We start from the raw sequence: 27,383 nt of genomic DNA on the forward strand, positions 1-27,383 counted from the left end.
AATTTCTAAGTGAACTCGGTCATATTGTGATCACTTCTCCCTAAGGGTTCCTTAACCTTAAGTTCTCTTATCAACTCCGATCATTGCACAACACCCAATACAGCAGTCGATCGTCTAGTGGGCTCAACAAAAAGGTTTTCTAAAAATCAATCCTTTAGACTGTTATGACCCCAGCCCCCTCCTTTGTGAGAATCGCGAGAGAGAGGAGAGAGAGGAGAGAGGAGGAGAGAGAGAGAGAGAGGGAGAGAGAGAGAGAGAGAGAGAGAGAGGGAGAGAGAGAGAGAGAGAGAGGAGAGAGAGAGGGAGAGAGAGGAGAGAGCGAGAGAGAGAGAGAGAGAGAGAGAGAGAGAGAGAGAGAGAGAGAGCAGCCTTACAGTTTTTGGAATGTGGGCTGGCCTCTCAGCAAGACAAAAGCCATGGACATAGCCATTGTCTTGGGAGACACCTTTGTGGAATAAGGGACTGGACTACGTTGCAAACCCTCAGGGCAACGTGGGCTGGGTGATGGGGGAAAGATTGCCTCACCCCCCCCCCACCCTGATTGACATCTACAACCCTGCCAGTCCAGATAAAAGGTGGGCTGCCGAGGCGGGGCCTCAGACGCACCAAGGAGACACACGAAGAAGACACGATAGCGCTTCCCGTCGGAGCGGGAAGCCATTCTGAAGGAAGCCACGTGCGTTAGATTCCGGATCGGGAGTCTGTGGCTGAAACCAAAGGAAAAAACCGTTTTTAACTAACAACAGGGATTTGCTTCGCAAAGACGACGGGCAAGTGTTCCTTCTCTCTCTCTCTCCAACACGTGAGATGCCAGCGGTTCCCGAAACGGGGAAGCCTGCAGACTTTGAGTGACTCTTATATTCCATTGGACTCAGTATTATCCCTAGACAACGATAGAGCTTATTTTTGATTGATTATTACTATACCTGTGCTTTAGATTGAGTTTTGACGATGTATATGATCTGAATGTTTTGTATTAACCATACGTTTGTGCCCCTTTATAAATAAAACTTTTGAAAATAGTACCATCAGACTTCAGCGGACCTCTCTATCTTTGCTGGTAAGTCACCCGTTACTGGGAACGTAACAAGTGGTGCATTGGCCGGGATAATAAATTCTCTCTCTTGAGGTCCAGTACTGGCCTGCTTTTCGCAATCCACTTTCATGTTAAAATCCCCAACGATTATCATGACATTGCCTTTCTGACACGCCTTATGGGTATATTCCTGCTGTAATTTGTTATCTACACCCCGGCTGCTATTTGAAGGCCTGTATAGAACTGCCATTAGGATCATTTTACCCTTGCCATTTCTTAACTCTACCCGTAGGGACTCTTCACCTTCCAGTCCTATGTCATACCTTTCTAATAATTTAATTTTTTTTTCTTATACACCACCCCCTCTGCCTACTAACCGATCTTTCCGATGCACCGTTTATCCCTGGACGTTCAGCTGCCTATGGCAGTCATCCTTTAGCCAAGTTTCGGAGATGGCCACAACGTCATACTTTCCAATATGTAGCTGAATTTCAAGATCGTCCACTTTATTCCATTTGCTGCATACATTCAAATATGAAACTTTCTGCCCAGTGTTTGTTGCTTTCTGTTTTAACTGCAACACGCCTCTATTTCCTGTAAATCATCCCTCCAGATGTGATTATGTCTCATGCCCTGCCTGTCCTTCATATTATCTCCGTGACACGCTATCTTTGATTTATTTCTATTTTCCCCTTCCTGAGCCCCTACCTCTTTGGTTTCCTGCCAAATAAGTTTTAATTAAGCCTGCCTGCTGGGATATTAGACCCGTTTGGATTCAGATGTAACCCGTCATTTTTTGTACATGTCATACCTTCTGCAAGAGAGACCCCAGTGATTCAGGAACCCGAAGCACTGCCCCCTACACCACTTTCTCAGCCACACATTAATATGCCTGATCACATAATATAAGCTTTTCAGCTTCCTACCCAACTTCCTGAATTCTCACTTAAGGCCTCTTCCTTTTTTCTGCAAATGTCATTGGACCAACGTGTACCAAGCATTCTGGTTCTTCACCCTCTACCTTCAGAATACTCTGCACCCGATCCGAGACATCCCGTGCCCTGGCACCTGGATGGCAGCACACGTTGTGGGTATCTCTATTATGCTGATAGAACCTCCTGTCTGTTCCCCTGAATATTGGGGAAGACTGGGGATGAAATGACAAAACGGGTGCTGAGTGAAATGACAAAACGGGTGCACGTACCTGGGATGAGAAGAGTCGCAGTTCAGAGGAGATGAGAGTGGGGGACAAAGTGTGTCACCGCTAATAACGGTCTCAGTTGAGAAATTTACACAGTTCTTCTCCACGCTCCCAACATCTTGCGTTCCCTCATAACAGCCTCATCCTATCACCTGCCGGCGTGTACACACCTTTAGCAATCTTCTCATTCTGGTTCGTGCCCCTTCTTTTCCAGTCCTGATGAATGGTCAGGACATAAATGTTAACTGCACTTTCTTCAGCGTTTAGAGGGTGAGGGGATGTTTTGTTTATTGAACGAGGTACGGAAGTACTCCACTGAATAAACGTATGGTTGCGTTGTGTCCTTTAGAAGGACTTGATCTATACATAAGTATGAGAGAATGTTTCTGCCTGGTTTCGAACGAGGGACCTTTCGCATGTTAGGCGAACGTGATAACCACTACACTACAGAAACCTTGCGGTTGCCTATCCCTTACCACATGCTCCTGATAGGAATGGACTTATACAAAACATTCACTTCCAACTAATAGAAACCCGACAGCAACGACTGAATTATATACTAAAATCATACATAATATCAACTAAAAATGAAGGCAATGGCTCATTTACTCTCCTAACAATCTTCACGAATCCCGCGCCAACTGTAACTGGCTCCCGCTGACTCCAGTTGGCGCTGTAGGAACGCAACATGTATTTCAAAATCAGCGTGTCGCCTTTTGGCTTCCTTCATGTGTGGTCCAAATAGAGTTTTCAACGCGAAGGAAAGCAAATAATTTCAAAATTGTCAATAACGGCAGATACTGAGAAAATGGGCACAGAAACGAAGATGGAGACAGGGCCTGAGAGGGGGAAGGCCGTTAACTTACAGTAGACACGTTCTTACTGAACAACTGGGACACTAGCAATATTTAAGTTACCGTCCTCTATCGAACTGGGAACCATGGGGCCTAATCTGACCGTGATAACCTCTGCAGTATAAAAACCGCTGGAGTGTAAAAACAAGACCAATTTACGCATATAAAGCGCTGTAAGGTTTCACTGCTAATGCAATGGCTTCTTTGTAACGTTCTCTACTGAGGTAACGGTTTCTCTGCAGCAGCAATGCTTGGGTTATGGCTGGAGATAGCAGGATGCATGTTAGCCAGTTAACAGATTGTTGCTGTACCTTGTGAGTCTGGAAAGATGTTTTGTCGCGGTCTTTGACGAGGACAGATGAAGAGGGAAGACGCGTGTGGAGGGAGCTGGTAGACCACTGGAAAGTGTGGACTGGGATCCGAGGGTCCGAAGGTCGACGACGCTCGCAGAAGACAGATGGTGGAAGAAGGGTGTGAGGTCCAGCGTGACTTTGACTTGACGAGCCTTGTTTTACATTCATATTAGGATACATAAAGTCAATCATTTAATTACATATGATGTACTGTCTGATATTTTGTGTTGTGGGTTTGAACTGGGGATACATTACACAGCATTCACACAAACGCAATTACCTCAGTATCAGTGTAAATAAAGTACGGAGCAAGTGTCTTGGCATGAATTGTCAATTGTTCATTCTCCTCTGGAGATGCCGTCTGATTTGTTGATTACATTTCCACAATTTGCGTAATTTCTTGTGCTGTTGCGTTCCTCCAGCACTTTTTTTTTAACATACAAACTTCTTTTTCTGGTTCGTGCCCCATCGTTTCAATCAGAGGGGATCTGATTGAACCATATAAGATTATTAAGGGATTGGACACGCTGGAGGCAGGAAGCATGTTCCCGCTGATGGGCGAGTCCAGAACTAGAGGCCACAGTTTAAGAATAAGGGGTAGGCCATTTAGAACAGGGAAGCGGAAAAACTTTTTCACCCAGAGAGTGGTGGATATGTGGAATGCTCTGCCCCAGAAGGCAGTGGAGGCCAAGTCTCTGGATGCTTTCAAGAGAGAGTTAGATAGAGCTCTTATAGATAGCGGGGTCAAGGGATAGGGGGAGAGGGCAGGAACGGGGTACTAATTTTGTATGATCAGCAATGATCACAGTGAATGGCGGTGCTGGCTAGAAGGGCCGAAAGGCCTACTCCTGCACCTACTGTCTATTGTCTATTTTCTACTCCTGATAAACGGTCACGATATAAATGCTGACCTCCCTTTGTCCAGCGTTTTCTGGGTGCGGTCACGCTCAGTTTGCGTCTCTTTTCAGAGATTTGATTTATACAAATAATATGAGAGAATGTTTCTGCCTGGTTTCGAACCAGGGACCTTTCGCGTGTGAGGCGAACGTGATAGCCGCTACACTACAGAAACGCTACGGCTACGTATCATGTACCACATGCAGCGGATACGAATGGACCTATACTAAACACTCACTTCCAGCGAATAGAAAGCGGACATCAACGGCTGAATTGTATTCTAATATCAAACTCAATATCAATAACAAATGAATGCAATGGCTCATTTCCACTCCTAACAATCTTCACAAATCCCGCCCCAACTGTAACTGACTCCCGCTGAGACCAGTTGACGCTGTATGAACGCACCACGTACTTCAAAATGGGTTCAGAAACTAAGATGGAAACAAGGCCCGAGGGGGAAGGCTTCAAAGTCGACTGAACCAGAGATTCGACTCACAGATTACATAGCGATGGTAATTCTGTTCATCACATGTGCGCCGTAATGAACAGGTCCTGCCCCACTTCCCCCCTGTGATGGGAAAACAAACGTCCGAATGCTTGCACAGTAGAAAGATACCTTCGGGCAGCAGTTGTCAGCTTGAATAGAGTCCCACAGTATATCCGCTCTTACTGACAAACTGGAACACGAGAAATATTTACGTTGCCGTCCTCAATCGAACTGGGAACTATTGGCGTGTAGTTTGACCGTGATAACCACTGCAGTATTAAAACGGCTGAGGTGCAAAAAAACAAGACCAGTTTACATAGGACGTGAAAAGCTGCTGGGCGTGGAAGAGTGAAAGGAAGGATACTCTCAGTTAATATATCGGCTGTGAGAGAAAGGGGAAAATGGTGAAAAGTTTCAATGTGTTTCTCCCCGATCCAGATTGTGAATTCCTGTCACAATACGCACACAATAGTGGAGTAACTCCTCTGGTCATGCAGCAGCGAGAGAGAGGAATACGCCGTCAACGTTTCAGGCGAACACTCTTTATCCGAACAACGATTGGTCGAACCTGTTAATCACCGAACCACTGAATCCGTCGGTGGTGTTGACGGCGCCTGAAGAGATGGGATCAGAGGTATGACATACTCACCTTATATTTTCAGTAAGGGGTGCGAGACAGTGCGAGCTCAAATGTCGACATGATTTTCTCGCTGCTTCAACTCCAGGAGAAGTGCAGGGAACAACAGAAACCCCTCTAGGTTGCTTTCAGCGATTTGACCAAGGCTTTCGACCTTGTCAGCAGGGATGGGCTCTTTCAAGTTCTGCTCAAGATCGGCTGTCCCCCGAAACTCCAAAATATCATCAAATCATTCCATGACGACAAGAGGGCTACTGTTCAGTACGATGGCAACTCATCAGAACCCTTCGCTATTCATAGTGGAGTCAAAAAAGGATGCGTGTTGGCCCCAACATTATTCGGCATCTTCTTCTCTTTGCTATTGAAGCACGCGTTTGGGACGTCGACAGAAGGTATCTACAGGCACACCAGGTCTAATGGGCGGCTGTTCAACTCTGTGCACCTGAGAGCAAGGACAAAGGTGCGAAAAATCTTAACACGTGACATGCTCTTTGCCGACGACACTGCTACAACCTCGCACACCAAACAGCAACTACAAACTCTCATGGATCGCTTCTTTAAGGCATGCAAGGACTTCGGGCTTACCATCAGCCTAAAGAAAACAAATGTCCTTGCCCAGAACGTAGTTGAGATACCAGTCATTACCATCGACAATTACAATCTATAAGTGGTCCACGAGTTCACATATTTGGGGTCGACCATTAGCGACACTCTCTCCCTCGATGCTGAAATCAATCGGCAAAGCAGCATCGATCTTTGCTCGATTGTCCTCGTGGGTCTGGGAGAATCCGAAACTCGCTACAAAGACCAAGACTGCTGTGTACATTGCATGCGTTATGAGCACCCTTCTGTATGGTAGCGAGACTTGGACCATCTACTCCAAACAGGAGAGAAAACTCGATAGTTTTCACCTGCGCAGCCTTCGCCGCATCCTCGGCATCTCCAGGAAAGACAAAGTCCCAAACTCCAAGGTACTCTCCCGCGCCGGACTTCCCACAATGTTCACGCTTTTAAGGCAACACACAATGCCCTGGCTGGGCCACGTCCGTCGTATGAAGGATGGTAGACTGCCAAGGACATCCTCTACGAATAACTAGCAACAGGCAAGAGGAACTTTGCTAGATCCCATTCGGATATGTCCATACATGGCCTTCTCTACTGCCAAGATGAGGCCAAACTCAGGTTGGAGGAGCAACACCTCATATACCATCTGGGTAATCTCCAGCCCCTTGGTATGAGCATTGAATTCTCCAACTTCCGGTAATTCCCTCCCTCTCTCTTCCCCTATCCCAGTTTCACTCTGCGTCCTCCTCCAGCTGCCTATCACCCCTCTCATGATTCTGCCTTCTTCTACTGCTCATAGTGCTTTCCCCTTACATTCCTTCCTCGCCTTTCCTGCCTATCCTCTCCTTGCTTCCCTCCCCCAACCTTTGATCTTTCCTCTTACTGGCTTTTCACCTGGCACCTACCAGCCTTCTCCTTCCCACCCTCCCCCGACCTTCTTTATGGGGACCCTGCCCTCTCCCTCTTCAGTCCTGACAGAGGGTCTCGGCTCGAAACGTAGACTGCTCATTTCCATGGATGCACCCGACCTGCTGAGTTCCTCCAGCTGGTTGTACGTATTGCTTTGACCCCAGCATCTGCAATGTACTTTGTGTAAACGGAGAGCACAGCGGACAGCGGACAACAATTCCACGACACCCTACACATGCAACAACTGTGGCCGAGCCTGCCGTTCTAGGATCGGCCTGAATAGCCACAGTCGACGCTGTTCGACAAACCAGTGACTACCAGAGGCGCAGTACTCATGGTCGACCACGACCAACGGAGGTCACACACAGACCATCTTTTCTAGCCCTGATAAACGGTACAACTTCCAGAGTTGCTTACAACTTGCTGACTTCCCTTTGTCCAGAGTTTTGTGGGTGAGATTGTGCTCAGTTTACAGAACGAGTAACAGAGGTACTCCATTGAATAACAGTGGTTTCGTCCCTTTCCAAGGATTTGACTTATACAAAAGTATCACGTTGTGTTTCTGCCTGGTTTCGAACCAGGGACCTTTCGCGTGTTAGGCGAACGTGATAACCACTACACTACAGAAACCTTGCAGTTGGTTACCACGTAACACATACAATGAATACCAATGAAACTACACACAACAGTCAGTTCCAGCCAATGGAGTCCAAACACTAATGACTGAATTATATTCTAACATCATACTCAGCATCAAGGAGAAAATTACACACTTTCAAAATTGCTCATTACGGCCGATACTGAGAAACGAAGATGCAGACAGTCGCACGAGAGGGGGAGGGCTTCAAAATAGACTGAAAGAGAGATTCAGACGCACAGAGTACTGTACATAGAAATGGTATTCTGTTCATCCCATGTGCGCCGAATTGAACTGGCTCTGCCCTTCATCTCCTCTGTGATGGACAAACAAAATTTTCGGAATGCTGGCAAAGTACAAAAAATAACTTTGGACAGTAGTTGTCCGTTTGAGTGGTAATCTTCAGTATACTGTACACGCTCTTACTGAGAAACTGGAGTACAAATAATATTTACGTTACCGTCCTTCATCGACTCGGAACTATTGGCGTGTCAGTTGACCCTGATAACCACCGCATTATAAAAATCGCAGGCGTGTAAAAAAAACAAGACCAATTTACATAGAATGTGGAAACTTGCTGGGCGTTGAAGAGTAAGTGGAAGGATACCATTTCAGTGCATCTGTCGGCTGTGAGACAAAAACGGAATCTGGTGAAATGCTTCAGCGTGTTTCTCCCGGATCCTGATGGTGAATTCCTGTCAAAATACGCACACAATAGTGGAGTAACTCCTCTGGTCATGCGAGAGAGAGGAATTTGCCGTCAATGTTTCGGGCGAAGACCCTTTATCCGAAAAACAATGTGGCGAACCTGTTCATCATCGCACCACTGAATCTGTCGGGGGTGCTGACGGCGGTTTATGGGAAGGGATCAGATGTACGACACAGTCACCATATATTGTCGGTGCGGAGTGGGAGCTGGCCGGGTGTTGAAGTTCTTCAAGTCAAGCTGTGAATCATAATTAGCTGCCCCGCTGCATTCCAGAGATCTCAGTATCAGTGTAATTACTGTAGCGATCAAGTGTCTTGGCATGAATTGTCAATTGCTTATTCTTCTCCGTAGATGTTTTTCCTCGCATATTTCCATTTTCTGCGGATTTGCTTGTGTTGTTGCATTCCTCCAGCACTTTGTGTTTCCTGCTACATGCGAACAAGGCGGGACGAACGGAGGTGCGTGGATAGGGTGCGGTTTTGAGTTAACTTCCACTTAGGGAATGTAACGAAGATTAAGTCATGTCAGAAAATGAGTTCTACTATCTTCGGATGGACTGAGTCAGAAAAGGAAAAGAGGTTCCCAGCAACGTACACAAAATGCTGGTGGAACGCAGCAGGCCAGGCCGCATCAATAGAAAGAAGACTAGTCGACTTTTCGGGTCGAGACCCTTCGTCACGACTAATGGAAAAAAGAGATAGAAAGAGATGTGAAGGTGGGAGGGGGAAGGGGAGACCCGAAATGATAGGGAAGACAGGAGGGGAAGGTATGAAGCTAAGAGCTGGGAAGTGGATTGGCAAAAGGGATACAAGGCTGGAGAAGGGGGTGTATCAGAGGAAAGGGGGAGGGGAGCACCAGAAGAAGATGGGGAACAGGCAAGGAGTTATTGTGAGAGAGAAACATATTAAAAATAAGGATGAGGTAAGAAGGGGAGGAGGGGCATTAACAAGTTAGAGAAATCAATGTTTATGCCATCAGGTTGGAGGCTACCCAGACGGAATTTAAGATGGTGTTCCTCCAACCTGAGTGTGGCTTCATCTCAACAGTAGAGGAGGCCATGGATTGACATATCGGAATGGGAATGGGACTTGGAAATAAAATGTGTGGCCAATCGGAATGGGAATGGGACTTGGAAATAAAATGTGTGGCCAATAGTGGAGCAACTCCTTTGGTCTTGCATCAGCGAGACAGAAAAATTCGCCGTCAACGGTTCGGGCGCAGACCATTTATCCGAACAATGATCGTGCGAACCCGTTCATCACCAGCGCACCACCGAATCCATCAGTGTTGTTGACGGCGCCTTAACGGAAGAGATCAGATGTACGATACAGTCACTGTATACTGTCAGTGCAGAGTGGGAGCTGGCCGGGTGCTGAAGTTCTTCAAGTCAAGCTGTGAATCATAATTAGCCACCCCACTTCATTCCAGAGATCTCAGTATCAGTGTAGTTAATGTAGCCATCAAGTGTCTTGCCATGAAATGCAAATTGTTTATTCTCTTCTGTAGATCCCGTCTGACTTCTTGATTTCTCTGCACATGTCCAGCATTTGCGGAATTTATTGTGTCGTTGAGTTCGTCCAGCACTTTGTGTTTCTTCTTACATACAAACTAGGCTGGACGAGCGAAGGATGGGGGGGGGGGGGGGGGGAAGGAGATGCGCTTTGAGTTAATGACCACTCAGCGAATGTAACGAAGATTAAGTCGTGTCAGAAAAATGGGATGGACTGAGTCAGAAAGGAAAAGGAATTCCCGGTTCTGCTCAGGCAGAGACAGGTCGCTCTTCTACGGCAACACCTGGATGACATATCCAATACCGACCGCTGTGGAACTCCACCGATAAACGACAGCCAGCCAGAATAGGATCTCTTTACAGTATTCCCACTCTTTGCTTTCTGCCGATTAGCCAATGCTCCACCCATTCTACTATCTTCCCTGTAATTCCATCGGCTCTTATCTTGCTAAGCAGCCTCATGTGCAGAACCGTGTCAAAAGCCTTCTGTAAATCCAGATACACCACATCTACTACATCTCTTTTGTCTACCCCGCTTGTAATTTCCTTAAAAGATTGCAATATGTTAGTCAGGCAGGATTTTCCTTTCAGGAAACTAGGTTGGCTTTAGCCTATCTTGTCATGTGCCTCAGGCTGCTCCATATTCTCATCCTTAACAATCGATTCCAACATGTTCCCACTGATGTCAGGTTAACAGATCTATAGTTTCCTTTCTGCAGCCTCCCATCCTTCTTAAATAGCGGATCAACATTAGCAATTTTCCATATCGATTCTTGAAAGATCATTGCTAATGCCTCCGAAAATTCTCCAGCTACTTCGTTCAGAACCTGAGAGTGCATTTGGGACTTTATATATTTAATAAAGCTTTTACTATCTTCTTTGATATTAGTTACCAGCTTCCTTTTGATAATTCATCTTTTCCTTCTTAATGACATTCTTAGTTTCCTTCTGCAAATTTTAAAAGCTTCCCAATCCTCTACCTACCCACTATCTTTGGCTTCCTTGTATGGCTATCTTTTGCTTTTACTTTGGCTGTGACTTCACTTGTCAGGCACGGTAGTGTCCTTCTTCCATTCGAAAATTTATTCTTATTTGGAATATATCTAGTCCTGCATTTCCCTCAATTTTCGCAGAAACTGCAGCCATTGCTGCTGTGCTGGCCATCCTGCTCGTGTCCTTTCCCAGTCAACTTTGACCATTTCCCCTCTAATGCCATTGTGATTTCACTTATTTCACTGAAATACCGACACATTGTAATTTAATTTCTCCTTCTCAAATTTCAAAGTGAACTCGATCATATTGTGATCATTGTACCCAAAGGGTTCCTTAACTTTAAGCTCTCTTAACACCCAATCCAGCACAGTCGATCGCCTAGTGGGCTCAACAACAAGCTGTTCTAAAAAACCATTCCTTTAGACCTACCACAAAATTTTCTCACAAATTTTTTACAAATTACATATTTGTTATCCACATCCCGGCTGCTGTTTGGAGTCCTGTATACAACTGTCATTATGGTCCTTTTACCCTTGCCATCTCTTAACTCAACCCATAGAGATTCTAGACCTTCTGATCATATGTCATCCCTTTCTAATGATTTAATATCATTTCTTGTACATAGGGCCACACTACCCTCTCTGGCTACTAACCTATTTTTCTGATAAACCGTATATCCTTGGACGTACAGTTCGAATGGCAGACATCCTTTAGCCAAGTTTCAGCGACGGCCATATCATCATACTTGCCAACATCTAGCTGGATTTCAAGACTGTCCGTTTTATTTATGCTCCGTGCTTTTAAATATAACACTTTCAGTCCAGTATTGTAACTGCATCATGTCTTCTGTTGCCCTGTAAATCATCCCGCTGGCTGTGATGATGCCTCATTTCCTGACTGTCCTTTCTATCATCCCTGTTGCACGCTATCTTTGAATTATTTCTATTTTACCCTTCCTCCGCCCTATCAGTCCGGTTCTATCCCCTTGCCAAATTCATTTAAACCGTCCCTAACAGCTCTATTCAACCTGCCTGCTGGGATACTGGACTCCTTTGTGTTCACAGAAGAGGCCCCAATGATCCAGGAACTCGAAACACTCCCTACAGCCGTCTTTCAGCCACGCATTTAATATGCCTGTTCGTACTATTCTTGCGCTTGTTAGCACGTAATAACAGGCAGCAATCCTCAGATTACTACCCTGGCGGTCCTGCTTTTCAGCTTCCTACCCAAACTCCTGAATTTTCTCTTCAGGCCACCTCCTTTTCTCTACCAATGACATTGGTACCAACGAGTGCCAAGACTTCTTCTGGCCATTCACCCCATGCCTTCAGGATACTTTGCACCCGATCAGAGGCATCCCGTACCCTGGCACCTGGGAGGCAACACAACATGCGGGTATCCCTATCAGGCTGTTATAGCCTCCTCCCTGTTCCCCTGAATATTGGGGAAAGTTTGGGATTGAAATGACAAACTGGGTGCTGAGTGAATCGAAAGCATGTACATGGGATGAGAAAAGATCACAGTGTGGGGCAGAGAAAGTGTGTAACCGCTAACAGTCTTTCAGATCAGAATTTTACGCAATTCTTCTCCACGCGCCCTGCATCTTACCTTCCCTCTCAACTACCTCCTCCTATCACCTGCACTCCTACACACTCCTACACTACAATCTTCTTATTCTGATTTGTGCCCCTTCTTTTGCAGTCCTGATGAACGGTCACGGCATAAATGCTGTTGTGGTTTCTTGTGCCCCACAAACGACCAGGAGACGCAGAAGATTCTTCAAGAAGTGCTAAACTTTAATTTGCAAATCCAAGCTGAAACAGTCAGTGAGCTAGTCGCTGATTGCCCCTCAGTGAGCTAGTCGCTGATTGCCCCTCAGTGAGCTAGTCGCTGATTGCCCACCGATCCTTGTGCATAGCATTTTTTATAGCAATCTCCTGGTTTAGTTGCATTAGCATATCCAATCGGTCTACAGTTGCGTATCACCAGTACATCAGCTCCCGACTTCCCACTATTGTTTCTACCCATTAAGTTAATCCTGTTCTAATCTACTTTTTGGGCCATGTGTTACCTCATCCCTGGCCACAGTTATCTCTTTGCTAGCCTCTCATTAACACACCATTATCTTCTTATTTGGCTACATTCTTAAGTTACTGATGTGTTCAATAGTACAGAGACAATACAGAGATTTCATTCTGGCTGATAAGTTGGATACATAGTAAGTATAAGTTAGCTACATTCTCAAGGCATTGATGTGTTCAATAGTACAGAGACAATACAAAGATTTCATTCTCCTACTAAATTGGATACATACATAGCAAATAGCAAATACGAAGCTGACTACGTAGTTTTGGTTACACAGCAAACAATGCAACTTTATATTCCAATAATGCTAACTGCTCTTGCTCCAGAGCTTTGTGGGTCCTCAACGAGTAACAGTAGTACTCCAGCGAATTAACGTGTGGTTGCGTCCCTTTCCAAATACAAGGACTTTATACAAAAGTACCACCGAATGTTTCTGCCTGGTTTCGAAACAGGGACCTTTCGCGTGTTAGACGAACGTGATAACCACTACACTACAGAAACACTCCGCCTGTTTGTTATGTACCACATCCAATGGATACGAAAGGACCTATACAAAATATTCACTTCCAGCTAATGAAAAACCGATATTAACGTCTGAAATATATAGAAAAATCAAACTCAATATCAATAACAAATGCATGCAATCGCTCATTTCTTCTCATAACTATCTTCACGAATCCCGCCCTAGCTGTAACTAGTTCCCGCTGAGTCCAGTTAGGACTGTAAGAACGCACCACGTATTTCAAAATCCGCTTCTCCCCCTTTGACTTTTTTCATGAGTCGTCGATATAGAGTTTGCATCGCGAAGGAAAACAAAAACAAATTAAAAATGTGAATAACGGTCGACACGGAGAAAATGGGGCAGAGATCACGATGGAGGCAGGACCCGAGAGGGGGAAGGCTTCATAGTCGACAGAACGAGAGATTCGGACACACAGAGTACATAGGGATGGTAATTCTGTTCATCCCGTGTGCGCCGTATTGAACCGGTCCTGCCTTGCTTCCCACCTGTGATGGGCAAACAACCTTGTCCGAAGTAGAAAAATACCTTTGTATAAAGTAGAAAGATACCTTCGGGTAGCAGCTGTCAGTTTGAATAGAAACCCACAGTATACACGCTCATAGTGACAAACTGGAACACGAGCAATGTTTACGTTGCCGTCTTCTATCGAACTGGGAACGATTGGCGTGTAGTCCCATGAGGCGGCGCGGCACGGCAGCAGCGGCATTTCAGACCTGGTGTTACTTTAATTTAATTTTCTATTTTAAGTTTGATACACAATTTTCGATTAGGACACATGGATAACAGAGCAGCTATCTACCATCGCCAGATAATACTACAATACAGAGTTCACCCAAAAACAAACCTCCACAAAGATCTACTGGCTGAATAACGCGACGTCGGCTTGCTGAGGAGAACGGGCCTACAATCCTTGGACCTGCCTGATGCTGGGAGCCGGAGATGGAGACGTCGAAAGTGATGTGCGAGGAAGCAGAAGCGAGGCAAACGGGCAGGGGTCCGTGCCAGGCTAAAAGCAAACCCTAGCCGGCCGGCTCTCCCGTCCATTCTACTCTCCAACGTCCGCTCCCTGGACAATAAAATGGACTACATCCGACTCCAACGTAATACTCGGCGGGAGTACAGAGTTTGCTCCGCGTTTGTCTTCACAGAGACATGGCTCACTGATGGAATTTCGGACGCTGCCATCCAGCTAGACGGGCTAGCTTTGTTTCGTTCGGACAGAGATGCAGCTGTCTCCGGTAAGACTCGCGGTGGCGGTGTCTGTGCTTACAGAAACACGGAATAGTGTAAGAACTCTCCACTAGTTTCCAGACACTGCTCATCGTTAGTGGAGTTTGTGGCAGTTCGATGCAGACCATTTTGTTTGCCACGGGAATTCACCTCTGTCCTTATATTCGGTGTCTACATTCCCCCCAGCGCTAATGCTAAGGAGGGGCTCTGTGAACTGTACGGGGCTATTAGCGAACTGCAGAACGCACATCCTGATGGTCTGTTTATTGTCGCCGGTGATTTTAACCACGCGAACCTTACGTCAGTGCTCGCCAAATTCCATCAGTATGTGGGCTTTGCAACGGGGGGGGGGGGGAGAACACATTGGACCTGGTTTACACAAACATCCCCGATGCGTACCGGACAGAGCCCTGCTCCCACCTCGGATACTCAGACCGCATCTCGGTTATGCTAATCCCAGCATACAGACCGCTCGCCAGGCGCTCCAGACCAGTTCTGAAGCAGGTGAAAACCTGGCCAGCAGAAGCCATCTCTGCTCTTCAAGACTGCTTTGAGCACACTGACTGGCACATGTTCAGGGAGGCTGCAACCGATGGCGACTCGACCAACTTAGAGGAGCATCAGTGACCAGCTACATCAGCAGGTGCATTGATGATGTTACTCTGTCCAAGACCATCACAATACGTGCCAACCAGAAGCCATGGATGACCGCAGAGGTGCGTGCACTGCTGAGGTCCCGCGACTCCGCCTTCAGATCAGGCGACAAGGCAGCTCTATCAACAGCAAGGGCCAAACTGTCCTGAGCCATCAGAGGGTCAAAGAGTGCACATGCCCAGCTAATCCACAGTTACTTCCAGGACAGCGGCGACACGCGGCGCATGTGGAAGGGCATCCAGGACATCACCAATTCCAAGACAACATCACCTGACTGTGCAGGTGATGCCTCCCTCCCAAATGCGCTCAATAACGTCTACGCCCGGTTTGAGGCGGATAATGACGTGGCGGCCAGGAAGTCCACCCCTCCTACAAATGACCAGGTGCTGTGTCTCACCATGGCCAATGTGAGAAGAACCCTGTGCAGGGTCAACCCACGGAAGACTGCTGGACCAGACAACATCCCTGGTAGAGTGCTCAGAAGATGTGAAGACCAGCTAGCAGATGTTCTCACTGACATCTTCAACATCTCCCTGAGCAGCGCCACCATTCCAACGTGCTTCAAGGCCGCCACCATAGTCCCCGTGCTGAAGAAGTCGTCAGTGTCCTGCTTAAATGATTACCGTCCCGTTGCACTTACATCCATCATCATGAAGTGTTTCGAGAGGCTCGTCATGAGGCATATCAGTACCCTGCTGCCCCCCTCACTGGACCCCCTGCAGTTTGCGTACCTTCCCAACCGCTCAACAGATGACGCCATTGCCACAACCCTCCATCTGGCCCTAACCCACCTGGATAAAAAAGACACATACGTTCGGAAGCTGTTCATAGACTTTAGTTCAGCATTCAACACAATCATCCCTCAGAAACTGATTGAAAAGCTGAGCCTATTGGGCTTGAACACCTCCCTCTGCAACTGGATCCTAGACTCCCTGACTGGGAGACCTCAGTCAGTCCGGATCGGGAGCAGCATCTCCAACACCATCACACTGAGCATGGGGTCTCCCCAGGGCTGCGTGCTCAGTCCACTGCTGTTTACTCTGCTGACCCACGACTGTACTGCAACACACAGCTCGAATCATATCATCAAGTTCGCCAATGACACGACCGTGGTGGGTCTCATCAGCAAGAAAGACGAGTCAGCTTACAGAGAGGAGATACAGCGGCTAACGGACTGGTGCAGAGCCAACAACCTGTCTCTTAATGTGAACAAACAAAAGAGATAGTTGTTGACTTCAGGACGGCACGGAGCGACCACTTCCCGCTGAACATCGACGGCTCCTCGGGAGAGATCGTAAAGAGCACGAAATTTCATGGTGTTCACCTGACGGAGAATCTCATCTGGTCCCTCAACACCAGCTCCATAGCAAAGAAAGCACAGCAGCGTCTCTACTTTTTGCGAAGGCTGAGGAAAGTCCATCTCCCACCCCCCATCCTCTACAGGGGTTGTATTGAGAGCATCCTGAGCAGCTGCATCACTTCCTGGTTCGGAAATTGCACCATCTCGGATCGCAAGACTCTGCAGCGGATAGTGAGGCCAGCTGAGCAGATCATCGGGGTCTCTCTTCCAGCCATCACGGACATTTACACTACAAGCTACATCCGCAAAGGGAACAGCATTATGAAGGACCCCATGCACCCCTCATACAATCTCTTCTCCCTCCTGCCAACTGGGAAAAGGCTCCGAAGCATTCGGGCTCTCAAGACCAGGCTATATAACAGTTTCTTCCCCCAAGCTATCAGACTCCTCAATACCCGAAGCCTGGACTGACACCTTGCCCTGCTGTCCTGTTTATTATTTATTGTAATGCCTGCACTATTTTTGTGCACTTTATGCAGTCCAGTGTAGGTCTGTAGTCTAGTGTAGCTGTCTCTGTTTTTTTTTATTACATAGTTCAACCTAGTTTTTTGTACTGTGTCATGTAAACAATGGTCCTGAAAAACGTTGTCTCATTTTTACTATGCACTGTACTAGCAGTTATGGTCGAAATGACAATAAAAGTTGACTTGACTTGACTTGAACTATTGGCGTGTAATTTGACCGCGATAACAACTGGCGTATAAAAAGCGCTGGGATGAAAAAAAAACCTGTTTAGATAGGACGTGAAAACCGGCTGGGCGTTGAAGAGTAAACGGGATACTATTTCAGTGAATATATCGGCTGTGAGAGAAAGGGGAATCTGGTGAAAAGTTTTTACATGTTTCTCCCAGATCCAGATTGTGAATTCCTGTCACAATACACACACAGTAGTGGAGTAACTCCTCTGGTCATGCAGCAGCGAAAGTGAGGAATACGCCGTCAACGTTTCAGGCGAACACCCTTTATCTGAACAACGATCGGTCGAAACTGTTAATCACCGAACCACAGAATCCGTTGGTGAAGTTGACGGCGCCTGAAGAGAAGGGATCAGAGGGACGAGACTCTTTTCAGTAAGAGGTGCGAGGCAGTTTTAAACAAGCAGTCCGGTGATTAAGTTCTTCAAGTCAAGCCGGTGAATCAGAACGAGCCGCCCCGCTGCGATTCAGAGATCTCAGTATCAGTGTAAATAAATTACGGATCAACTGTCTTGCCATGAATTGTCAATTGTTCATTCTCCACCGGAGATGCCGCCTGACATCTTGATTTCCCCTCACATTTCCAGCATTTGCGGAATTTCTTGTGTTGTTGAATACCTCCAACACTTTGTGTTTCTTGCTACATACAAACTAGGCGGAATGAACTGTGGTGTGAGGAGGAGATGCTGCTGTGTTTTAAATTCCATAGTGAATATACCGAAGATTAAGTCGTGTCGCATTCTACTACCTGCGGATGCAGTGAGTCAGAAAAAGAAAAGAGTTTCCTAGCGCTGAGATAGGTCGTTGTCCTACGGCAACATATGTGTAACAAATCAAGTAATGGCGATTCTTGCAACAACCGTCCCTTCATAAAGGATTCACCCTGTAAACTAAAAGCGCCTCTGGGAGTTCCAAAACTCAGCTCCTTTTCACTGGACAGATTTCATGGCAAGTTAGGCTACGTGGCATTGGTCCGTCCTCGAGCTGTTTTGATGAGATGGATCATCGTCTGTATCGGCTGATAGCGATAAAATTGCTTCAGCTTCTGCCGACTTCTTCAAATTCAGTACTTCCTCTCATTTCAAACGATTAATAACCATGTTCAGGGACGGAATTTCCCCACTGCAATGTACGCCTGACTTGGTAAATTCTGCATTTGCAAAACCCGAATCTTTCTCCCACCATTTTACGATCTGTGAAGCCAAATGCTAGAAGGTACGTTGGGGGTGGGGATGGGAAGAGTGGGGACGAAATGACAAACTAGGTGGTGAGTGAACCTTGGATCCAAGTGTCGCAGCTCAGAAGAGATCACAGTGTGGGTGCAGAGAGACTGTGTCAGCGTGAACAGCCGTCTGAGATAAGAAACTTTCACAATTCTTCGACACTTCCCCTATACCTTATCTTCCTTCTCAGCTCCCTTCAACTATCACCTGCCGGAGTGTAGACCCCTTTACCCATCTTCTTATTTTCGTTCTTCCCCCTTCTTTTTGAGTCCTGATGAACGGTCCCGGCATAAATGCTGACTGCACTTGCTCCATCGTTTTGTGTATGAGGGTGCTCTCTGCTCATGGAACGAATAACGGAAGTATTCCATTGAATAAACGTGTGGTTACTTAATTTGTACAAAAGCATCAGAGCATGTTTCTACCTGGTTTCGAACCGGGGACCTTTCGCGTGTTAGAACGTGATACCCACTATATACAAAACACTAACCGTCGGCTTATAGAAACCGATCATTAACCACTGGTTTATTTACTACAATCATATCAATATAAATTTAAAAAATCAATGCAATGGATCATCCTGCAATGCATGAAACCTCATCCTGAATAATAGACCTCAACACTTTCTCAACCACTGAGGGACATTTCCTTTCTTTTGCCGTCCTCCCTTCCTGAATAGTGGACTGACATTTGCAATTTCCCAGTCCTCCGAGACCACGCCAGGATCAAGTGATTCTTGAAAGATCATGACCAATACATCTCACGCCCCCTTCGAGATCTCCTAAGTCCTTTCTTAAGCTTCTCCTGCCAACTCTGTTTTTCTCATGAGCCCTTCCTGATTCCTGGTTCTTATATCTAACATAAGCTCCTTCTTCCTCTTGACCAGTTGCCTCACGTGTTTCGTAGCCGCGGTTCCCTTTTCCTGCCATTTTTTCCTTGTCTCAGTGTGAAAAATCTATCCTGAACCCAGCTCAAGTGGTCCTTAAACTTCCTGCACATTACAAAAAGAAAACAACTTCTCTTTTTCTGTTTTTCATAGATGCTGCCTGGCTTGCTGAGTTCCTCAGTTTCTTGTGTGTGTTGCTTCAGCATACTAGTGCGGCTGACCGGGCTAAGGCGCTGGATGAAGTCACGGATGACGGAGGAGTAGTTTCAAATATAACCACTTATTTGGGACAAACCTTAAAAAAAAACTAATTGAGAAAATAGCTCGGATTTCCTTTATTAATTCGGGACAATTGCCGAAGTTACTGACAGGCATTTCCGGACTGACGGACTGACTGCCTCGTGTCGTCAGTAGGCAGGCTGCGGTCGCCAAGTGTGGCCGTTCTGTGGAAGCAGGAACTCCATCCGCAGGAGCGGCACTGAAATCCCAGTTGTATTCGGAAGGGCACAAAAGCCACGGGATCGGATGAAAAACAAGTCAGCAGGGATAAAGGGGCATCACAGCAGGTAATCTCAGCTGGGCCGACAAGCGGGGCCAGATACAAATAAAGGAGCAGGCAAGCAGAACGTTTAATACAGCCATACTAAATACAGAGCCAGCTCGAGACTCACTGCGTACGTACGAAAGGAGGAACAGGGAGGATGGGTTGGAGAGAGGGTAGGGAGCAAGAGAAAGGGGAAGAGCGATAAAGAGTGTGACTGAAGTGTTGAAATCACTGAAATGTTCCCACAAAACATGGACTGACTTTGAAGAACTGTTCATCTGATGTTCTCGATATTTATTGGTTATTTATTTATCATTATTCTTTCTTTCTAGTTGTATTTGTAGAACTTGTTGTCTTTTGCACACTGGTTGGTGCTGTCTTTCGCTCATTCTGTTATGTTTATTATTCTCTGGATTTATTGAGTTTGCCTGCACGACAATTAATCTCAGGGATATATATTGTGACATATATGTACTTTGATAACATGTTTATTTAGAATTTTCAACATTGATACGATGGGCAGTGAGAGACAGAGGCTTGGTAATAAGGTAATGTTATATGAAACCTGAAATCCTTCTGACGATTCTCGATAAACATAAAACCATAAGGTATAGGAATAAAACTAGGTCTATTGGCCCTTCAAGTCTGCTCCACCATTTCATCATGGCTGATCGTTTTTTCTCGCAGTCGCAACCTCCTGCCTTCTCTCAGTGTCCCTTCATGCCCCGACCTATCAGGAAGAATCTTTCAACCTTAATTATACAAAACGACTTAACCTCCACAGCAGCCTGTGGCAACGAATTGTACAGATTTCCCACTCTCTTGCTAAAGATATTCCACCTCATCTGAATTTTAACAGGACGCTCTTCTAATCTGAGACTGCTTTCTGTGATCTGAGACTCAACCACCTCGGAAACACCCCCTCCAAATGTTCTCTGTCAAGGCTTTTCGCATTCGATTGGTTTCAATTAGGTCACCTCTCTTTCTTCTGAATTCTTGTCAAAGCCCAGAGCCATCAAACGCTCTTCATATTGTTACATACCCCGTGGGTATCATGTGACTGTCACATGACCATGATGTAATTGAGTCTCTGCTGAGCATGATGTAATAGTCTTGTGATGGTGGAGTGATGTAATTTTCCCGCCAGTGAGAGGTCATGTGATGGCCTGTTTCAACAGGTATAAAAGGGAAAAGCTCTGCGGTGGCACAGGTCATTTCGTGGTTTAATTCGTCAGTGACATCGTTATGCTGCGTATTCGTCTTATGACGCAGTTTTATTTTAAAGTGGAGTTTTCCTTTCTACCTTAAGTCACAAAGGTTATTGCCGGCAGTTTCGCTACAATTCTGCCAGTTTAGTCCAGTTGGAGAGTGAAGATTTATGGAAGTACGGAGACCTGAAGGATCGAGTAAAGTTGGTGTCGTCAACGGTAATACAGGATCGACCTTATTGAATCTTCGTTCAGAAGGAATTAGTAACCTGCATCCGAGATAGCTCCTGAATTTTGAAAGCAGAAAGAGCTGGACGCAGCGTTTTGCCAAGGAAAGGCCACTGCCTTTAAGCCATTTTATTTCCTTCGTCATAAAACCTTCGGGCAAGGCATATTTCGGCTGGGATCAGCAGTAACGTCACGTCGTCGAGCAATTCGTTACTTCAGGAAAGTCTCTCCTAATTGACTGCATAAATAATTTGGTCTTTTGCATTTATCACTTTAAGAACATTTCGAGTTGCTGTATAGCCGTTAACTACTGGTTAAGTTAGTCGTTTATTTACTTTTCATTTTTTATTGAGCAGTGTTTAATAAATGTTTTATTTGTTTATAAAAAAACCTGTCTCAATTCTATATTCATTGTTGCCGCATCATAACAATATAACAAGTTGATCGAAGAAGAGACAGGAACATGGAACACCGAGCCGGGACCCCTCCTTGGGTACAGGACGTAGGGCTCATTACACAGAACGCTGAACACGACCAGACAGTTCCCAACGCTAGGTAGCGGCAAAACGGCCGGACCTACATTAGCGAAGGCGTGGACACGGACAGTCAGTTCCAAACAGGGCGAGGCTCCAGGCACAGGCAAGGCGAGGCAAGGCTCCAGGCAGAGGCGAGGTGAGGCAAGGCTCCAGGCAGAGGTAAGGCGAGGCGAGGCAAGGCTCCAGGCAGAGGCAAGGCGAGGCGAGGCTAGGCTCCAGGCAGAGGCAAGGCGAGGCGAGGCAAGGCTAGGCTAGGCTAGGCTAGGTTCCAGGAGGAATGTGAAGGGAAGAGATACAGACATGGGGTTTGGACAGGAACAATCGAGCAGCCAGAGGCTGAATCCTGAAGCTATTTATTAGGTCAGCCCAAACTGGAATCAGCTGCCTCAACAGAAACTGGGGAAACCCGGAAAACCTGGAATAAGAATATGGTCTGGACCGTGAACTGGAATGTGGATTTCACGGACCGGACTCATGACACGTACAACACCGAATCCAGAGTAGCTGATCCCCTAGTGGACTCAACCAGAAGTGCAACAGTTTGGCTTGCAGAACAGCTGCTGTGTTTGAACTGACTCCCAACCCACGCTGAGAATTATTTCTTGGGTGCACATCCGCTCCTTCATGGCGTTGTTAGACCCAAGTGCTGCAGAGGTGTACAGGTTCGACAGAAATTCACAGTATGAAACCGGGAGAAGCGTGTCGAAACCTCTCAACAGCTTCTATTCCTGTGAAAACCGATCAGTCCAGGGAAATTGTATCTTTCCATTTCCTCGTTTACGTCCTGCTGGTTTCCATGTCTGTATGTTTACCGTATAATGACTATCACGTTCCAATCGCACACGAAAGGTCCCAAGTTGAATCCTGGCCAAGAAGATTATTTTGATAATATGCTTGCATGGAAGAAAAATTCTGGAAATGTGCGTTTGTCTCAGGGACTGATATATCCTCGTTTTCATTCATTCGCTGAACTTAATTTCAATTCCTTCCTTTGTCAAACGTTTACTCTCTGACGTAAACCCTTCGTGAACAATAGAGGGCTCTATTGGAGGGAAGACTTAGATTGATCCTACAGTAGCATAAAAGATGAGCAGACAATTGTGGGCGGCGTTACAGATCTGTACTGTTCTATGTGATATGCTACATAAGAAAACCTGCTTTCGGACAGGCGGTGGCTTCCTTCCCCTTCAAGAAGGAAGAAAATGAATAATGTAGAGATGGTGGGAACGTTGAATGTACTGAAAATGTAGCTCCTTTCGATGCTGAATGACCTACTGAATACTTGCATAATTTTCTTTTTTATTTCAAATTTCCAGCAACGCAGGTTTTGGAATAAAAGAGAGATGATTTTGTATTTCGACACAGTATTTCATTTTAGACAGGGCAATTCATTGTTAAATTTGGCCTCATAGGTTCACTTCAGCTGGCTGCTTTCCGAAGGGTAAAGTGCATTTAATTTCGGGAAGAACAACTGAGCAGAGACGGAGCAAACAATTTGATGGCAAAATCCGACGCATCGATTGTGACCTCGACGTGATTCGAACACGTAACCTTCTGATCTGGAGTCAGACGCGCTACCGTTGCGCCACGAAGTCAAGCGACGGAGTTCCTTTATACAAGAAACTTCAACGTTCCGCCGGATTGGCTGCAATTCACCATCTATATGGCATTGATAATTGCACAAGCTGGCAGCTGTTGATAGCACTTTAGCTCGGTTTGCAGAACTTCGGTTGCGGGCCTTCTGCGTTTAAATTGACTCGCACGCCCAGTGGGAATTATTCCTTGAGTGTACATTCCCTCCCTCAAGACGCCCTCAGCCCCAAGAAGTGCGGAAGCGAACAAGTTCGACAGAAGTTTATAACCTTTGACGGGAGAAGCGTCTAGAAACCTCTGAACATCTCTGCTTCCGATCAGCAGACAAAAATTGCATATTTCCCTTTCATCTTTTATGTCCACCTGGGTTCTATTGTCGATATTTTAAATTGCCGACTTTGTAGTGTAGTCACTTTCACGTTTCGATTACACGCGAATTGCGATTGCGATGTCGGGCTGTTCCGTTCACATTGACAACAAATGCCCGAAACTTTGCTGCAGAAACATGGGAAAGCACTTACAGTTTGAAAACACCCCAACAAACTATCAAAAGTCTATGACCATCGCTGGCTGGACGAAGTACTGGACCAGTGTAATGCCTCATATAGTAATGGTAAATGTACACAATTAATCCCACTGTGTTCTCATTGTGCCTGAGTCTCTAAACCCGCCTACAATCAGCACTTTGCCTCATCGTGGGTATCTCTCTTACCGTTTATTTCTTTCCGTTTACACAGTACGGCCTATATTGATAATGTCTGTTAATTTTCCATTGCCTTTCAGATTGAAATCTCCGACTGCACACTCGGGAATGAACTCACAGGACCACGAGCAGGATGTGAAATGTGTGATGCAGTCCAATTGTTCAAATTCTGATTTTTATCTAATTCAAATACCACGAAAGGTTGACACCAGACATATATTCAATTAAATGCCGTTTTTGATCCTTCAACACTTCTTCACCTACTTCCCGCCGTTTCAATGTGCGCACGTGAGACATTACTCCGGATCTTTCCTTGGGTTTAATCCCGAAGCCTTCCCCAGGAGTGCATATAGGCGCAAGACAGAGAAGGATTGAGATCAGAAATTGCCTTCTCCTAGATGAGTTGCCAACTCTGCCCTTCGAGCCCTATCTTCCCAAAGCAATAGGATTTAAGGCGCCAGTATTCTGCCTTTGCCCCTTCTCCTGTCCGTAGAAACAGTTCCGTTGGGAGTAGTTAGACCACGCGTGAAGAACGGGAGCTGCACTTGGTTGACAGAGGTTATTTGAGATGCATTCAGCAAGTAGTGACAGCTTGCCCCCACTACCTCCTCTGGCTAGCACACCCTTAAGGAACCAACCACCAGCCATGTACGCCAGATCAAAAGTGGAATTGCACTGAAATAAAAATTAGAAAGCAATACGGCCACTGACGGGCAGCCACTGCGGAAGTATAAATAATTTTAGCGTTACTGAACTATCAGAGATCATGATTATGTGATAAAATGCTGTCTTTAACCTTATAAACAAGATCGTATTCCTCGTTTTCTTTCCGTGTCACGAAACAAGTGTATATCCCCGTTTCTTTTTATTCTTTGGATCTCGCCCTTCTCCTGAGCTCCACATAAAGAGGTCTGCCATGCTCCTTGTCGGTAACCAACTCTCCTGATTATCCTATTCCTCTTAATATAATAATAGAATAGAGTCTGATCATCTGCAGGCCGTATTTTGTGCCGCACACTCCCCTTCACGTCACGGGAACAGAAGGAGGCACGAGGATTAATCGCAAAAACTGTTTTCCAGTTTATTCCTTTCGGTGCAATTCCCCAGGTAAATGAAAACCGGCTACAAGCAGGTTCGAACCTGCTCTATTGGATTTCGAATCCAGCGACTTAAACACTCGACCATCACAGCGTCGCACCGAAAAATCTAAATGGAGGTCACATTCCATGATGGAAGTGCTATGATGGAAGTACTGTGGTGACAATGGGAGAGGTGTACGTAATTTCATTTGTAATTTAGCGAAGATTAATCCGAAATTAATTCCGAATGAAGCTAGAATAATATAGAAGAAAGAGAAAGTGAAGGAATCAATTCGAAAATAACCTATCTGAAAATATGCAACGGAAATGGATATTTGCTTTTGCAGCTATGCAGTAGGGTATTTCATTTAATAGTTTTCTGTAGGATTGAATTGACATTATTTCTTACGTCCTTCACATACTTTACATGAGGAATAATAATCTTTACGTTACGTCTCCGTCTAAATGTGCAATGAGCAATTTATAGTCATTTGTAATAAAGAGTATGTACAACACGACAGTCAATATAGCATAGAAATACAATTGTATCAGTGTGAATTAATCAGTTTGATGGCCTGGTGGAAGAAGCTGTCCCGGAGACTGTTGGTCCTGGCATTTATGCTGCGGTACATTTTCCAGCTGGAACAGATTGTGGTTGGGATGACTCGGGTCCCCAATGATCCTTCGGGGCCTCTTTACGCACCTGTCTCTGTAAATGCTCTGAATAGTGCGACATTATTTATGCCAATTCACCATACATGTATTTTTCTTTGCTTTACCAGAATCCTCAATATCCCTCGACAACCCTGGTTCACTAATCCAGTCTGAAGTCCTTTCTCGCTAGAAAATTGAATCCAGACGGAACACCGGCTCTGGTGGGACTCGAACCCACAACCTTTGAATTACTTCTTCATACAGTTCTAGAAGTCCAACACGCTATCCATTGCGCCACAGAGCCTGTAGTCGATACTATTCGGGAAAATTATTTCACAAGAAATTGTAATTTATCAACTGTAGGCATTCGTCCACTCTCAATCGTTCTTCAGTTGAAGAACCGACAAATCCAGTCCATCAGTACCCGTCATATTGCAGCTGTACATTTCTCAAGAACATTTGGGCCAAATTATTGACGCATTGGTTAAGACGACGGATTCTTATGCCATTGTGATTTGTACGCGTGGTTAGGAATCCCACCCTCGTCGAGAACACCTTGATTTGGGGACTATCGGTGGGTGGCAAAGTCGTGTCCAGTGCTACGGACCTATGTTCAGTTCCGCAGCGGTTTGTAAGGCCATTGTACGTTCTCCTCGTGACGGCGTGCTCTTCGGTTCCCTCCCACGATTCTAAGTCGCAAGGTTAGTTATTGTTTAGGTCAGCTGGGTGAATTGGGCACGTTGGAGCGGAAGGACGTGCTGTGTCTCTAGGTCAGGGGTGTCAAACTCAAATACACAGTGGGCCAAAATTTAAAAATCGGTACAAGTCGAGGGCCGGACTGGTTCAGCGTTTATTGCAAAACTTATTGAAATGAATTTATTACACATATTAACCTGGAACTAACAAAGCTTAGGTTATTGCCTACAAAAACAACATTGAACATTAAATAAATAAAAAATCAGTTGCATTTATTTCTTATGGCTTTATCTGCAGCTTTTCCGGAGTAATTTCTAATGAAAACATTTTTCCACAGGCCAACACTCTGTGATTCACACTAGTCTAAGCCAGATACTTGGCATCTCATCTTGGATGCAAGTTCATCAATGTTTGGAGTCAGGCTCTGAGCTGAGGAAATCCTCAGAATTGAGTGAAGGTGCTCATCAGAAAGACGACTCCTGTGTGATGTTTTGTTTATCTTCATCAAAGAGAACAGTTGTTCACACAGATATGTGCTGCCAAACATAGAGAGCATTTGAGCAGCTTGGGTACGCAGCTGGGGCATTGTGGCGGGAATGAAACGTAGAAACTGTGCAGTGCCCACCGAGTCAGACTTTGCCTTGAGTGTGTCACTACATTGGAGTTCAATCAGCTCCATTTGGATGTTGGTTGGTG

The 27,383-nt window shown here is 45.8% G+C and overlaps 6 non-coding genes across 6 annotated transcripts; all 6 read right to left on the reverse strand.

Moving 5' to 3' along the window:
• Positions 1 to 2,618: 2,618 nt before the first annotated feature.
• trnav-aac (transfer RNA valine (anticodon AAC)) lies at positions 2,619 to 2,691 on the reverse strand. The gene has a single exon. It is a non-coding gene; the product is annotated as a tRNA-Val (tRNA).
• A 1,752-nt stretch (positions 2,692 to 4,443) lies between these two features.
• trnav-cac (transfer RNA valine (anticodon CAC)) lies at positions 4,444 to 4,516 on the reverse strand. The gene has a single exon. It is a non-coding gene; the product is annotated as a tRNA-Val (tRNA).
• Positions 4,517 to 7,498: 2,982 nt separating this feature from the next.
• Positions 7,499 to 7,571, reverse strand: trnav-aac (transfer RNA valine (anticodon AAC)). Its single transcript has one exon. It is a non-coding gene; the product is annotated as a tRNA-Val (tRNA).
• Positions 7,572 to 13,303: 5,732 nt separating this feature from the next.
• Positions 13,304 to 13,376, reverse strand: trnav-aac (transfer RNA valine (anticodon AAC)). Its single transcript has one exon. It is a non-coding gene; the product is annotated as a tRNA-Val (tRNA).
• A 10,109-nt stretch (positions 13,377 to 23,485) lies between these two features.
• Positions 23,486 to 23,557, reverse strand: trnaw-cca (transfer RNA tryptophan (anticodon CCA)). The gene has a single exon. It is a non-coding gene; the product is annotated as a tRNA-Trp (tRNA).
• Positions 23,558 to 26,204: 2,647 nt separating this feature from the next.
• trnar-ucu (transfer RNA arginine (anticodon UCU)) lies at positions 26,205 to 26,295 on the reverse strand. The gene is given in 2 exon segments: positions 26,205 to 26,240; positions 26,259 to 26,295. It is a non-coding gene; the product is annotated as a tRNA-Arg (tRNA).
• Positions 26,296 to 27,383: the final 1,088 nt, after the last annotated feature.

The sequence above is a fragment of the Hemitrygon akajei genome, chromosome 11, assembly GCF_048418815.1.
Source record: "Hemitrygon akajei chromosome 11, sHemAka1.3, whole genome shotgun sequence".
NCBI lineage: Eukaryota > Metazoa > Chordata > Chondrichthyes > Myliobatiformes > Dasyatidae > Hemitrygon > Hemitrygon akajei.